At 40.0% G+C, this 13,536-nt stretch overlaps 1 protein-coding gene across 11 annotated transcripts in view; it reads right to left on the reverse strand.

Moving 5' to 3' along the window:
- NRG1 (neuregulin 1) overlaps positions 1-13,536 on the reverse strand; it is a 443,600-nt gene that overhangs the window by 145,388 nt on the left and 284,676 nt on the right. The gene's annotated exons all lie outside the window — the stretch shown is intronic.

A 13,536-nucleotide genomic window follows, 5' to 3' on the forward strand; every position in this document is an offset into this window, starting at 1 on the left:
GAAAAACAAAGGGCACATTTAATGGCAGCCCACTTGATGCTTTGGAGGTGTCCTCTGACAGTCTTACAACTCGCAAGCCACAGTGAGCACCGAAGTGCTGGTTCCGAATGTGCAGAGCACTAACAACATTATTTGATTGTGCGCAACTAGGCACAAGACAGCACACTGTGGCAGGCACTTCTGACTCGTAAAACAGAAAGGCAAAGGGAGGGTACCTTGCTGCTTTACTAATTTCAATTGCTATGTGTTACGGGCTACCCAAACGCACCAGGTGCAACTGATCTGACAGGGAGTTAAAAGCATAAATATAAGCACTACAGCCTCCCTCATGTTAGGAAAAGGCTTTTGTTTCATCCAAACATTACAACCCACATTATACACCTACCTCAAACCTCAGCTTGGCAATATCCTTTCCCTGAGGCAAAAGACAACAGGCTTGGAAGCCCATCAACAGAATCAATATCAATTAAGGGTATTTTGGACCCAGAAGGGGACACTGCATTGAAAAGGCTCAGCCAACACACTGTAGGGCTCCAGCTGATGCATCTCAGTTTCTACTGTGCAGTAGCAATAACGTTTCTTGTATGGGTAAACCTCCAACCACTTCAGGCTTTCTAAGTTACAGACCTCTAAAATTCCATGTGAGTACTGGTCTTCAAGCAGAGGCTTCACAAGAAGATGCAGTCCCCCTGTGAGATGCTACCCTTCATTTTACCCCGTTCTTTAGCTGTAAATCAGCTACTACTGTGCTCCAGCACATAGGTAAAACACCTATGCCTGACCTTGCTTCCCCTGAGGCTTAAGATAACACCTTTACCACACAACTGGGGAGGGCTAACTGGGGAGGGTACTGCAGCTGATCAGCTGATGGGTGATAGCCTCTAAGTCCATCCTTGCTCAGATGAGCCCTGTCTGAGCCTCCAGGGAGTCACTATGGCCGTGCAGTGACTCCAGCTGCAGGGCATTTTGTTTCTTGAACAGCTGTAATATTGTCCAAGGACACAAATGGCCACTGTGGTCAAATAATTCTCCATAATATGCAGACTAGGAGCACTCAAAGAGACATCAAAAGGTCTCTGACAGAGCCCTGTGCAAGAAAATGTCCTAAGAAACTGGACACTCTTGATTATGTTTTGGTATCTGCTCCTTGTATATTTGTGGAAACTTACTGACATCAGTGGCCCCTAATTATTATTCCAATAAGACAAAAACCAAGTAGCACCATCATAACCATAATTATGAGAAGCCTAAATAAAGGACTGATATGCACATGGCCAATAAGTGGGTGACTGCTGAAGGCAGCAGCATGGCCTGTACCACACGTAAGGCAGCCTTTCTCACCCCAGGAACACACAGGGAAACCTTTAATTTCCTGGAAACTGAGCCCAGAGCAGCATAAATAGTGGTGTTTGGGAAAATGTGGTCTGCAGTGAGTGACCAAATGAGGTGATACCTCCTGTGACACCAGCAGAAGACAGAAAATGGACAAGCCTTCCATAATTAAAAAATTCCTGATTAACAGGAAGGTGATAACTTTTTCCATGCACCTCTGCTGGAGTGAACAACAAGTTTCTGTCAGGAAGGGTTCTAGATATCAGCAAAATGTCTGAGAGAGACACGTCTCTAGGAATGGCATCCAAGGATGTTGTACACACAGGGTAGGCACATCTGTCAGTGTTCCACTGGGATGGACCAGGTTAAGGCCCAGCATTTAATGACAAGAAAATCTTCTCATATGTTAGTTTCCATTTTCTCCCACTGTCCTGAATATTTTTGGAAATTTCAGTGTGTTCTCAAAACACTATGAAAACAACTTTTGATTTCAGAAAAACAAGTGCCCACACACCATCCTGACACCAATATGTTTAGATACACACACTTTTATAAGTATGTGTTTGTATATATATATATATATATATATATATAAGAAAACATGTAAATATTGTCTGAATATAAAATTGTAGATTAATAATGTTTAAAATTTCCAACAAAAATAATTAGCATTAAGTAAGAGCCTTACTACTGAGGCTTGTGCTAATAGCTTCATTTTGTCATTGAAGAGTTAAAGTTATAGTCTTTTGTCACTATGTATGAAAAGGAGATGCAGAGGTTTGAAATTCAAAGGCAATATTCCTTATTTTACCATCTTTCACTTCTATGGTCCTAGTCTGTATCTTGCATAAATTAAAAGCATCTCCACAAATGCAAGGATGAAAATTTTTGTGCTAAGGACTTCAACTAGTTATAGCCTGTTCTTTCAACATAGCAATGGGAAACTGGGAATAAAAGAGAGATGCCATTTTGTTCCTGATTTTTATTTTAATTCAGTATTATCTGCTCAAAATGACTTGCATATTTTTTCCTCCATCAGAGCTGTCAGTGAAAAAAAAGCAAAGCGTTAAATTAATATGCTCAACTCTTGCCATAATTCAGGAGTTACCGGGAAACATAAAAGAGGATTTAATCAATGGCAGTGACCCTCACTAATTCACAGTAACTCGCTGTCCAAGCATGCAGGCTCTCCAGGGAAAACAGTAAAAGCTGTTCACAGACATGACAGAAAAGAGATTGTTTCTTGGGGTTTTTTTTAAATTCTTTTAATTTACACTATGTTTGTTTCCTTTCAGTTGCAGTTTTGCAAAAATTAATCAGACCTGTCAGGCATATGAGAAAGCTTGTGCTGATAAAACTACAGCATTGTACACTTGGATCAAGATCAGCTACAGCTTCCACTGTTGCAGGAGGTAGCTGAGTTTCATCACAGTCTGTGCCAATTCTATGATGCTGGTAAGACAGAACTTTGTCTGCAGGGTAAAAATGCTTTTAGAAGAGACAAAAAAAGCTTATAATTATAACTAGACATGGCTCCTCCTGATACCACCCTCCCCTTGCCTCTTCAGCCCTTCCCCCTTTGTCCCCTCAGCATCTCCTGCCAGGTTGGCTCCTTTCCTCTTCTCCTTGCTGTGCCTGTCACGCAGGGCCGCTCCTGCCGCCGGCGAGGTTTCTGCCCACTGTGTGAGACTGCCCATGGCAGGCAGGAATGAGGCAGGAAGGGCAACAAAAAAACTTTCTGCATTTCCTACATGTTGAAGTGCCATTGGGGACACAAGGACTCAGTCAAAAGGAAAATGGAAGGGAGCCTCACATCATTTCCTACAGGTCACTATTTGGATAGTGCCTTTGTGAGCAGCTCTGGTATGGCACCAGCAGAGGCGTTGCGCATGCCATCCATCACAGAATGACAAGGGAGCAAAGGAAACAGACAAATCCTGAAGAGAAACTACATAAACTAAGTGTGGAAGTACCCAGAAAGAGGAGCTGCTCGAATGAAAGATCACTCTAAGTGGGGCATCTACGTTATCTGTATTCCTTGTGCCAAAATGTGGTAGGGCCTCACATTTAAGAGTCAATTAGACACACAGAAAGGCACCCAGGCTTCTCACACTACCCAGTCAGGATGTCTCTCTGCGACCCATGGACCTCCCCTGCTTTGACAGACTTTCTAAGAAAGCAGCAAGGGTGATAACAGTGAGAGAACACAAAGCAGTGGAGCAGTTGTGTCAGCAAAGCTGCACACAGTTGGAATGGTTTAACAGGCAAAGCAAGCAAGGTGTTAGATCTTTCCTTATTAACATGGCTTGAATAGCTGTCATTTTGTTAGCAATTTTTTTCAGAAACTCATGTCTGCTGGCCTGCATAATATCATTGCAGATAAGGAACATGAATTTCCATATTCTCTCTGCAAAAGGCTCACTGATAATGTATGAATGCAGACAACTTCTTCTCCCTGGACTTGTGAGTTTGGCAAAGAACATCAATCTCCTCACTTTCAGTGCTTGATTGTATAGTTAATCTGCGTGGAAGCTCAACACGTTGAACAAATTAAACAGGAAACCTGCAAAATATTATCACACAACCACACTCAGCTGAAATTCCATGAGTAGTTGCTTTTATTTCCCTGTCTTTTCTTTCCCTAGGAAGGTGCAAAGCCTTTTGAGAGCCTGAGCGCAGGAATGTATTAGGCATGCTTGCCAGTAGGCACATGTGCAGAGTTTGCTGCACAGAATTGTGACAAATAGCTTGGTGAGGGGTAATAGAAGCCACAGGAATAACACCCATTGCCTTGGCCTCAGACTTATGGACTTTTTTTCTTTTCTGTTTTTTTAATTTTCTTTTTTTCCCCCCCCATATAATGTTCAAGGCAGGGAAGTAATGCAGGACAAATTACATTACTTCCAAAAGCCTTCTCCCCTTGTATATGAGATTATAATCAAGGTCAGACTTACCATTAGCAGACCAGGTTTTCTAAACATATAAACTGCTCTTTAAAATGCACACTGCTCCCGCTTAGACAAAAAGCCTCCCTGCAAAGCCCCCAAAACCCTAACCAAAGAAATGAACACAACCACCAAGCCACATAACAATGAAAATCCCCAAACAAATAAACAAATAAAACCCACAAAAATTTGTGTTGCTTCTCTTGGTTTTAATCCTCCTATTATTCTCTCAGGAAACATCTGAATTCTAAACACTTTTCAAAACCTGACTATTTCCTGCAAGCATCTCTGAAGGAAGAGTCTCTATGCAGATTACCTACAAGATAAAACACTGTGTGAAGTGATAGAAGACAATCCCAAACACCCAGCTCTCCAAAATACCAGAGTAACTGAACACAGGCTGAAGGACTGAAAAACCAAGCAAATTATTTGGCTACTTAATGGGAATTTCTGAATTATTTTGAAAATACTGCCAGATGCATTTCAGGTCAGTGAAATGAATACTTGTGTCTGCACAGACAAGAGCAAAAGAAAAAATGCAAACCTGACATTTATCTTGAGCTACACATAAAACAAACATCCACAGAATATAATTCTTTCTAGTGATGCTAAAATTAAATCTTTACAGAAAGTTTAGGTATTGCAACAGCCAAAATAAAGGTGAGCACCAAAGGAACGACTAGTAGCATGGTCAGGAGCCAAGAAATAGAGCAATAGAGAGATATAGCACTACAGCCATGCTCTTTAAGCACTGGAACAGCATGGAAGCAGCAAATGCCTCTGTAAATCAAAGTAACTACTCCCAAAAGCCAGTGACAAAGACAGCTGCTAATCTGACAACTGGCTTTAGGTATGATGGTACTGAAGTCTCACTTGGTCCTGTCAAAGTAATTGTGCACCAACAAACCCACAGATCTCTACCAAACATATTTATTTGTTTGGCATGAGATGCTTTCAAGTGCATGCTGTGTCATGCCAGTGTTCATGGATATTTACCCCTAGCCATGAAACTGCTCTGTGAGCTTGCATTAATCTTCTTCTGCATTCTCTCTGTCTCAAGCCCAGCAAACCCTGCCAATGAGAGTACCATGGGCCTATTCATAATATGGCCTTGGGAAGGCAGGATTTTCAACAGGACACTGAAAACAGGCATACGGAAGAAGTACTACGCACATAGAGTAGGTCTCACTCCTGCCCCCCACTTCCACTCAACAAGCAAAAGGCATCTCCAGCAGAGTGAAAAAGGATGGTAGTGACAAAGCAGCATGTCTAGAAGTATTGTGTCCAGGAGAAAAGCCTGAGAGCACCCATTTATTTAGTGTAACATGATAATGACAGGCTGTCCATTCTCCTGCAGACACTCAAGATACCAGTTTCTGAACTTAGGCCACCTCAGAGACAGAGAACTGAGTTCAAAGCAAAATGTAGGTTTTGCAAGGGAAGCTGGGTGTGAGCAAGTGTCTAACCTAAAGATTACAATTTAAAGGTCAACACCTAATTTATTTACTGATGATCGTGTCTGCAGGAACACACTGTCTGATTACATTAAATACTCTTGCCTCTGATTCTCAGTGCTTCAGCTGACTCAGCTGGCTGCATCCCTGGTAAGCTTTGATGATCCTGTTCAACACTGTCAATACAAAAACCTGATCATATAGACTCATGTGGGACAGTGTAAAACAAATATAGTTGATATCCAAAAGTGATTCAGGAAAAACAGCTTGTAAAGTTGATGGAAAAATCTCAGGTCCATATTTTACATACCGAAGTGCATAAAAGGGGACTCCAGAATCTTTACTTGAACACTAAAATTGAAGTAAGCCAAAGTACAAAAGTGCTGTGCAGGGTAAGTCCCATGGACTTCAAGGGGATTTGCAAGTACTCAGTAATTTTTAATTTTTTTTTTTCACATAAAGCCACTTTCAATTTAGGAGCTGAATTTCAGGACAGCAGATTAAAAATAAAAAGTTTGACTCAGGTTTTGTGCCTTGAAGTGACATGAAAGAAGGAATGATGTGGCAGTTTGCCATACCATACATGTATCTCCTTCTCTTGTTTGCTCTCCAGTTAACCACTAATTTCTACTTTTTCTTGAAAAAAAGTCATTCAGTGACTCATCAAACAGAGGGGGAACCACGTAAAAGCAAAGGCTGCAACTACACTGCTAACTTGTCTGGGTCTCAGCCTTCACTTTATGGCCAGAGCTGTGAGGTTCAGCAGATCACTGGGCTAAGCAGCATGGAAAACGGAAACTTTGAGTCTCAGCTATGGTACTTGTAGAGCTACATTCATGTGCCCTAAGATACTGTTGGGAAATAAAAACCCAAACAAATGGTATAAATTCAGAGTGCTGTGGCCATCTCCTCCTCTCCCTCTCACATTTAATATTCTCTGATCTACTCCTGTTTTGACATCACCAGAAAACACAGAGATTTCTGTGTGTCAAATCCTGTAAGCTTTGCAAATCTTATGCACTATATTATATTTTGTAACTCTTGTTTTTATATCTGGCCTCCAGCTGCTTCTCCACCTTTTCAGCACTTGTCAACCATGCTCTTTCTCTTCACACTGTTCCAGCAAAGCTGGGATTCTCACATGCAAAGGACATGAGTCATTGCTTTCTTCTGATCCTAGTCACAGAAGCCCATTTTTGCTTCTGGCTTACACTGTTCTCTTGGCTTTGCAGCATTTTCTGATTCTGCAATAGCTCCACTTCCCAGACAAAGTGTACCATGACTCAGCCAATAAATTGCCCAGTGCAAATCTACCCATGGCAGGCTTTCACATGTCTAAAAATCCTCCTCCTCCTGAGGCTGTGGAAGTCTTGAAAGAAGGAGTAACTATACACATCCAGCAACACTGCCAGCACACTTTTACATCCCTGTTCAGAGGTATTTCTCATTGAGTATGGCACATTGTCCCTACTCCAACACTAAGAGCTCAATCATATATGAATAAGAGAAACACCCTGCATTAAGCAGAATTTCAGTAATATCAGACAATGTTATGGTGACTGTATGCACATAAGCTTTCCCAGTATTAAAATAGTGTTCCATGTTGAACAAGAAAATCAGAAGAACCTGCTGTCCACAAGGATGTGTTACTAAAAAATGAGAAAACACAGGGAGTACGGAGTGCCATGACAGGTGAAATACAATGGAAATGGTGGTCAGAAGGCAATACCGAGAACGTAGAATGAAGGTTACCTTAATAGGTCACCACTAATCACCTTCTGCTGTATGGGTTCACAGAGCTAGTCACTGCCACAACTAATAAGGACACATGAGTAATCTGAGTTTACAGATATAACCACTGGAATGAATAATTAGCATACAGGAAGAAACAAAATGGAATTCCCCAAAACAACTGACTCCCCAAAGACCAAAATAATCTCCCTCTCACTAAGTTCACACAGAGGCCAACACTTCTTACAAATTAGATGAGAAAATTTCTGGATATCCCAAGACACAGCTGGATGTTTAGGAGGTTCATTTGTCTGCCCTTGTTCCTCTGCACAAAGAACCACTCATCCATGTTGAAATTTTGGGGTGGGAAGGTGGAAAGCCTAAGCTGAAGCATGTCTGCTGGCTTGCTTGACATGAACAGGAAGAAAATCAAATCATAGAAATGAATTTGAGAAAACCAAGAATAATTGGAGCATCAAAATGAAGAAGTTGCTGTTGGATTACTGGCTGCATAAAATACTCACAGCAGTGTGAAGAATTTTCAAACTTTCAAGACATTGATTTGCTTATGCACAAGTCAAACTTAACACTGTGGGTATAGTTCCTCATTCGTCACTTTCTTTCTCCTCCTCTCATTTAAATTCTTTGTGGTCAGCTCTCCTAGCAATACTCCCTTTCTAGGATTTGTGTGGGTGTTCAGCACAGGCTGTAGAAAGATGTAGGCCTACAAAAACATCTGTGTACTAAAAGACTGCACAGACTGGAAAGCAACAGTAGTTCTTCCACTGCAATCTCAAAGGTTTTCTAATAATTTTCTTCTGGAGCTGATCAGAGACAGAGCAGGTGACGTGCCAGCCCCATCCTAGCTATGTAACAACTGAAAATTCAATGTCCTCTACTCAGTTTGAAATATGACTGCTTTTGTACCTGCATGCTAAAGGAAAAATCAGGAGGTCTGACAAATTCAGAAGTGACACACCCACAGCAAAAGGACATCTTCCCGAGGGACACAGCACAACTAGTCCAGGTCACTGAAGCTGACAAAGTGGCCATCACTCAGAAGAGCCTATTGGAAATTTTTGTTTTGTTTTGTTTTTTGTTACCAGGAGGAGTGCAAACCCTTTAGCCAATGAGACAGAAAGGCAGTTGCTGCATTTCAGGAGTCTGGGAATTAGATACACCTGGGCATTGGAAAAAAAAATCATGAACTCAAACCCGGCTCAGCAAAAATTTAAACATGGCATTTCACATTACAGCAGAGAGATTTCATCATGTATCCTTCAGTATAATTTACTTCCAACATACTTGTACTCCAATTTATACTCTGCAGCTATGGCAAATCAGAAATGGAAACTGCAGTGAATGGGAAGCATTTATGTCACAACTGTTTGAAAATGTATGTGCTATCTTCAGACAAATGAGAACTTGAACAGAATTCTTATAAATACTGCTAAATACTTGCAATTGGGAACAGCTTGCAAAAATACATAATTGGAAACCTCCCCATTGGCTAAATTATTATACAAGGTCTTTTTAAAGGCCAGCCTCTAAAAAATCCATAACCGATAAGTAAAGTGTGCAGATACGTGCTGTGGTGCAGCAATCAGTGGAGGAGAGACAAGACAAATTATGCACCTCTGAAATGGTTTTGGACTCTAGGCAAAAGTTTAAAAATTATATAGGGAAAATTATATGGCTTTTAAAAGTATATTCCAGCACCAGTAGGTGCTGGAATTGCATACTGGGAAATGTGTGTGAATGGTAGGTAGTGATCCAAACAGGAGTGGAATCTTCACAGAAATACAGAAAAACTGTGACACAGATCTCCAGGCCATCAAATTCAGCCTGGGGCTTCTGGTCTTCAACAATGTAGCCCATGCTACATTGATCTTTGGTCAAGATCTCTCAACGGCCTTAAAATCTATGAGTACTTGAAAAAGACTAAAACACACATCAAACAGCTGGTAATTATGTAACACTCTAACACTTGTGATGGTGGCCAACAGCAGCTACTGTGAAGGAGGAATTACAGCTTTTATTGTAGAACAATGACATTCCTTACGTAGAAGCCACTGGTGAACTTTGTGGACCAGCTCAAATAGATTGAATCAATGTGTATCATCTACCAAGCCTATTCCCCAATTTAGAGTCTCCATTAGCAGAACAGCATTTATTACAGTAAATTTTAGCTAAAAAGGAGCTGGAGCATAAATTCCACATAAATTCTGAACAGCCTGCAAGCAAAAAGAATAAAGACATGGTAAATCAAGTAAAACTCCCTTCCCCCACTACTTTTTTTAAACTTACTAGTGGTTTCTGTGTGTCACAGTTTTGGATAAAATCACACCCTGAAAATTGATTATATCAATTTTCCAGTATCCATGGTTTTACTTACTATATGATAAGAACTGAAGGCGCAGCACAGAACTAAGGTAAAATTCAGACCCTGTGAAAATAAAATGCTTTGCCATTGATTTGTTACAGCTAGACTTTCACCCCAGAAGATGGAGAAATGTGCTACAGTTTTACTGAAGGAAAATATAGAGACCTTATCTATATCCAAATTTGCAGGGATCTAATTAAAACATAAATCAATTATATTTAAACCAATGCAAAGTCTCACTGTGAACACATTTAAACCGATTTAGAGCTGATCTATGATTAAACTCACACTAAAATAAATTCCTTAATAAATTAAGTTGAATCAATAAACTTCCGGATTAAATTAGTCCTAACAGGTCTTTCTAGAGGCAATGCTCTCCCTGCCTCAATAGCATTAAGAAATCTGACTTTAATGACGATGACTTTTGTGTGCCAACACTCTTACATGCATTCAGCATCCAGGGTAGAAAGACATCAATGTGATCATAAACTTCTACACAAAAGGACTAATTGAGCAATGTCCCAAACTTTTCTTAGCCTCAATTTTGTTTCATTCTCAGGGAAAATAGCCTTGAGTACAATTCAATCATTTTTCTATGACTGAGCTGGAGATTTTTGTATATCATCTTCTGTGGTTTATCTGTTCCATATAATATCTATCAGAAGTTTTGATTGTTGTAATTTGTGCAACAGGAAACTTCCTTTGCTTTTACTTCCTGTCGAAGGCACCAACTTCAGTCATAGATCATGTGGACTGCATGCACACAGTATGCAGCATAAAATATGCTTTTTTTTGCTGCTGAGAAATTACTGAAGAGCACTAACAGAACAACTGCAAACCAATCTGCAGCAAAGAGGCTTTCACAGAGTCACACCAGATCTCAAACCAGCTTTGTACAGGTTTGGACAGGTGAGCTCCAAGGAAGGTAGCCATCTATATAATCCTTATTATATTAAGAGAATAGAAAACCTGACACAAGAGTATCCTGAGACAACTGCTCAGGAAAAAGTCCAAGTTAGGAAAAGCAAAAAGGTTTTCACCCTGTGGTATTGGTGTCATGTTGCAGCAGCCTGGCAGATTGCTTATCTATTTATTGGAGAACCAGAAATAAAATAAATTCTCCAGCCTCATCACATGTGGCCCCTGTGCCTCTCTAAAGTTATCTGAAGTAAGTAACTTCAAAATCTGTTAGAGGAGGGGCTGCTCCTTATCAGGCACAGTAGGGATGCTTCCCCAAGCGAGACAAGATCAAGAATGAAAATGTCTCTTAGGGACTAACTGCACAGTGTTCAAACTAATTCTTACATAGTGTCAGTCTTTTCTTTCTTTAACTAATCTTAAAAAAAAAAGACAAAAGAGAAAAAGGAAAAAGAGAAAAAGGAAAATGAGGAAAAGACAAAATGAAAAAGAGAAAATGGAAAAAGGACAGGAAAAAGAGAGAAGAGAAAAAGGAGAAAAGAGAAAAAAAGGAAAAAAAGCAGAAAAAATGCCACTCCCCAAGCAACAAACCAACAAACCCATAACAACAAAACAAAAAATCCCCCACAGACCAGTCTTTCATAAACCAAACAAAACCACATTATCCTAAAAAGATGGTATCACGTCAAATTACAATCTAGATTTTCACTGGAAATAGCACACAACAGGCAGAACGCATAACTTTCTCCCCAACTGTGTTGCACACTAGGGGGTTGCCAGTCATCTCTTTTGTCTACATTTTCTAGAAGACATGAGAATGAAACTCATGTTACACAAAAAAAATCAGAGATAAAACCTTGATCCTGTAAGGGTTTTGAAAAACGGGTTTATGAAGGAAACATGCAATCCCAGCAGGAGAACTACCAGGTGCATCAAGTTTCCTATAAGACTCAGTCCTGCAAGGTGACATGAGAACAGATAATAGGCCTGTCTCACAAGAAACCCAGTGGCAGGTAGGATTCACTCCTTGCTACTGGGCAAAATGGAGTCTGCTGTTTACCTCAAATAATGTGTGCACACACTTTGTCTTTTCTGTAGGTTATTTTGTTGTTGTTGTTATTTTTGATTGGCTTTTTTGTTTTAAATTTTTTTTTTAACTTTTGGCTATTCTTTCACAGATTGTTCCCCTGCACATGAAGCAACATGCACATCTCTGCTTAAAAATGCTCCCTTCTCTTTCATCATGAGCTAGACAGTGGTCTAAAGTCCATAGAGGAGACCAGGACTCTCTCTTGGATCTCGCACACTCTTATGCTTGGATATCACAACACCCTTATTAATTACAGTCCAGGATCCTACAGACACACTGGAGGGAAGATATACCCCTGGGGAGATGCAGCAACACACGGGCTGGAAACTCCTGTGATAAACAGACAAAGAAGTGACACACCAAACTGCTTCCTGATGGACTGGAACCTGATTCCAGACATGTCCAAATGTCCATTTCAGTATTTCCTTCTGCAAAATTTGTCCCACACTGCTAAATACATAATAATGAAAGCTATGACAAGGACAGCCATAAAAGATTGATGGAAGAAGCCAAGGAAGAATCACAACAGTATCAGGAAACAATGTTCAGAAAAAAAGAACATAAAGGACAAGTTCACTGCATCTGCTGAAATTTAATATCCTGAGTCCCCCTTCTGGCTGCAAAGGGAATTCTATGTAGGAAGTAACCAAGCTGGACACCATTACTGTTAGGAGAAATGGAAACAATTAATAGAGCAAAATACTTTGTAGATGATAAGCATTCTGTTTTCAGAGTAGAACTGATTCCTAATCTGTATCTGGCCACTGAAAGATGTCAAAAAACCCAATGGCTGAAAAATGTAATAAAAAAACCCAACAGTATAATTACACCAAAAGTCTAGCATATTTTTCCATTTTAATCACTGTTTTTGGAAAGAATTTAAGGCACGCTTTGGACTTTACAAGATGTTATTTCCAGGTCTAATCTTTTCACATACCGCTTATTCAACAAGCTCAATGAATTTCCAGTGGTAAACAAACAGATCAAAGACTGAGGAAAAGCAGCATCAAATTAGTGTTTTCCCGAAACCTATAGAACAATCAAGCTATTTGCAATGGAGGAAGAGGAAGTGAGCACACACTGTGTGTTCAGGGATTCTCAGCAACAACTCTGACATGATTTGACAGAGAATAGAGGAGGATCTAAATCCAGCAAATCACCAACAAAGTGATTGTCTCGTTGGGCAGTGCAAGGCACCTCCACCTGTAGCCTCTGCAAACCTATCCAGGGTTGACTGAACATGCACCAAACACAGAATGCAATCATGGAAGCCAAGGTTTCCATACTAAGAAAGGCAAATAGCTCCAGGGCCAGGTACCCTCTTTCTCACAATATTTTCATCCTAGCCTTTCTCAGTAGATTAAAAAAAATAGAAAAAAAGGAAAATTTTTAATTTAAAGGAAAAGTTTTTAATTTAATTCCTTAATATTATCAGTGCTCAGGAGATGGCATTGGTTTTGATAGTACTGAGATGTTTGACAGCTGTTTATCCCCCTGGCTTATGGCTTGTTTCCCCAATCAAAACATTCTCTTAGTAATCAGAGGAAGCACTGAATTTAAACAACAGGTTTTAACCATCTTTTTCTTTTTTAATACATCATTCTTTCTCCAGAAAGAAGAAAAAAAAAAGGAGAAAGATTGTCACAGGGTTCTAACTTTTATGACACCCTTATTTGTAATTAA

Source organism: Motacilla alba, chromosome Z, assembly GCF_015832195.1.
Source record: "Motacilla alba alba isolate MOTALB_02 chromosome Z, Motacilla_alba_V1.0_pri, whole genome shotgun sequence".
Taxonomy (NCBI): domain Eukaryota; kingdom Metazoa; phylum Chordata; class Aves; order Passeriformes; family Motacillidae; genus Motacilla; species Motacilla alba.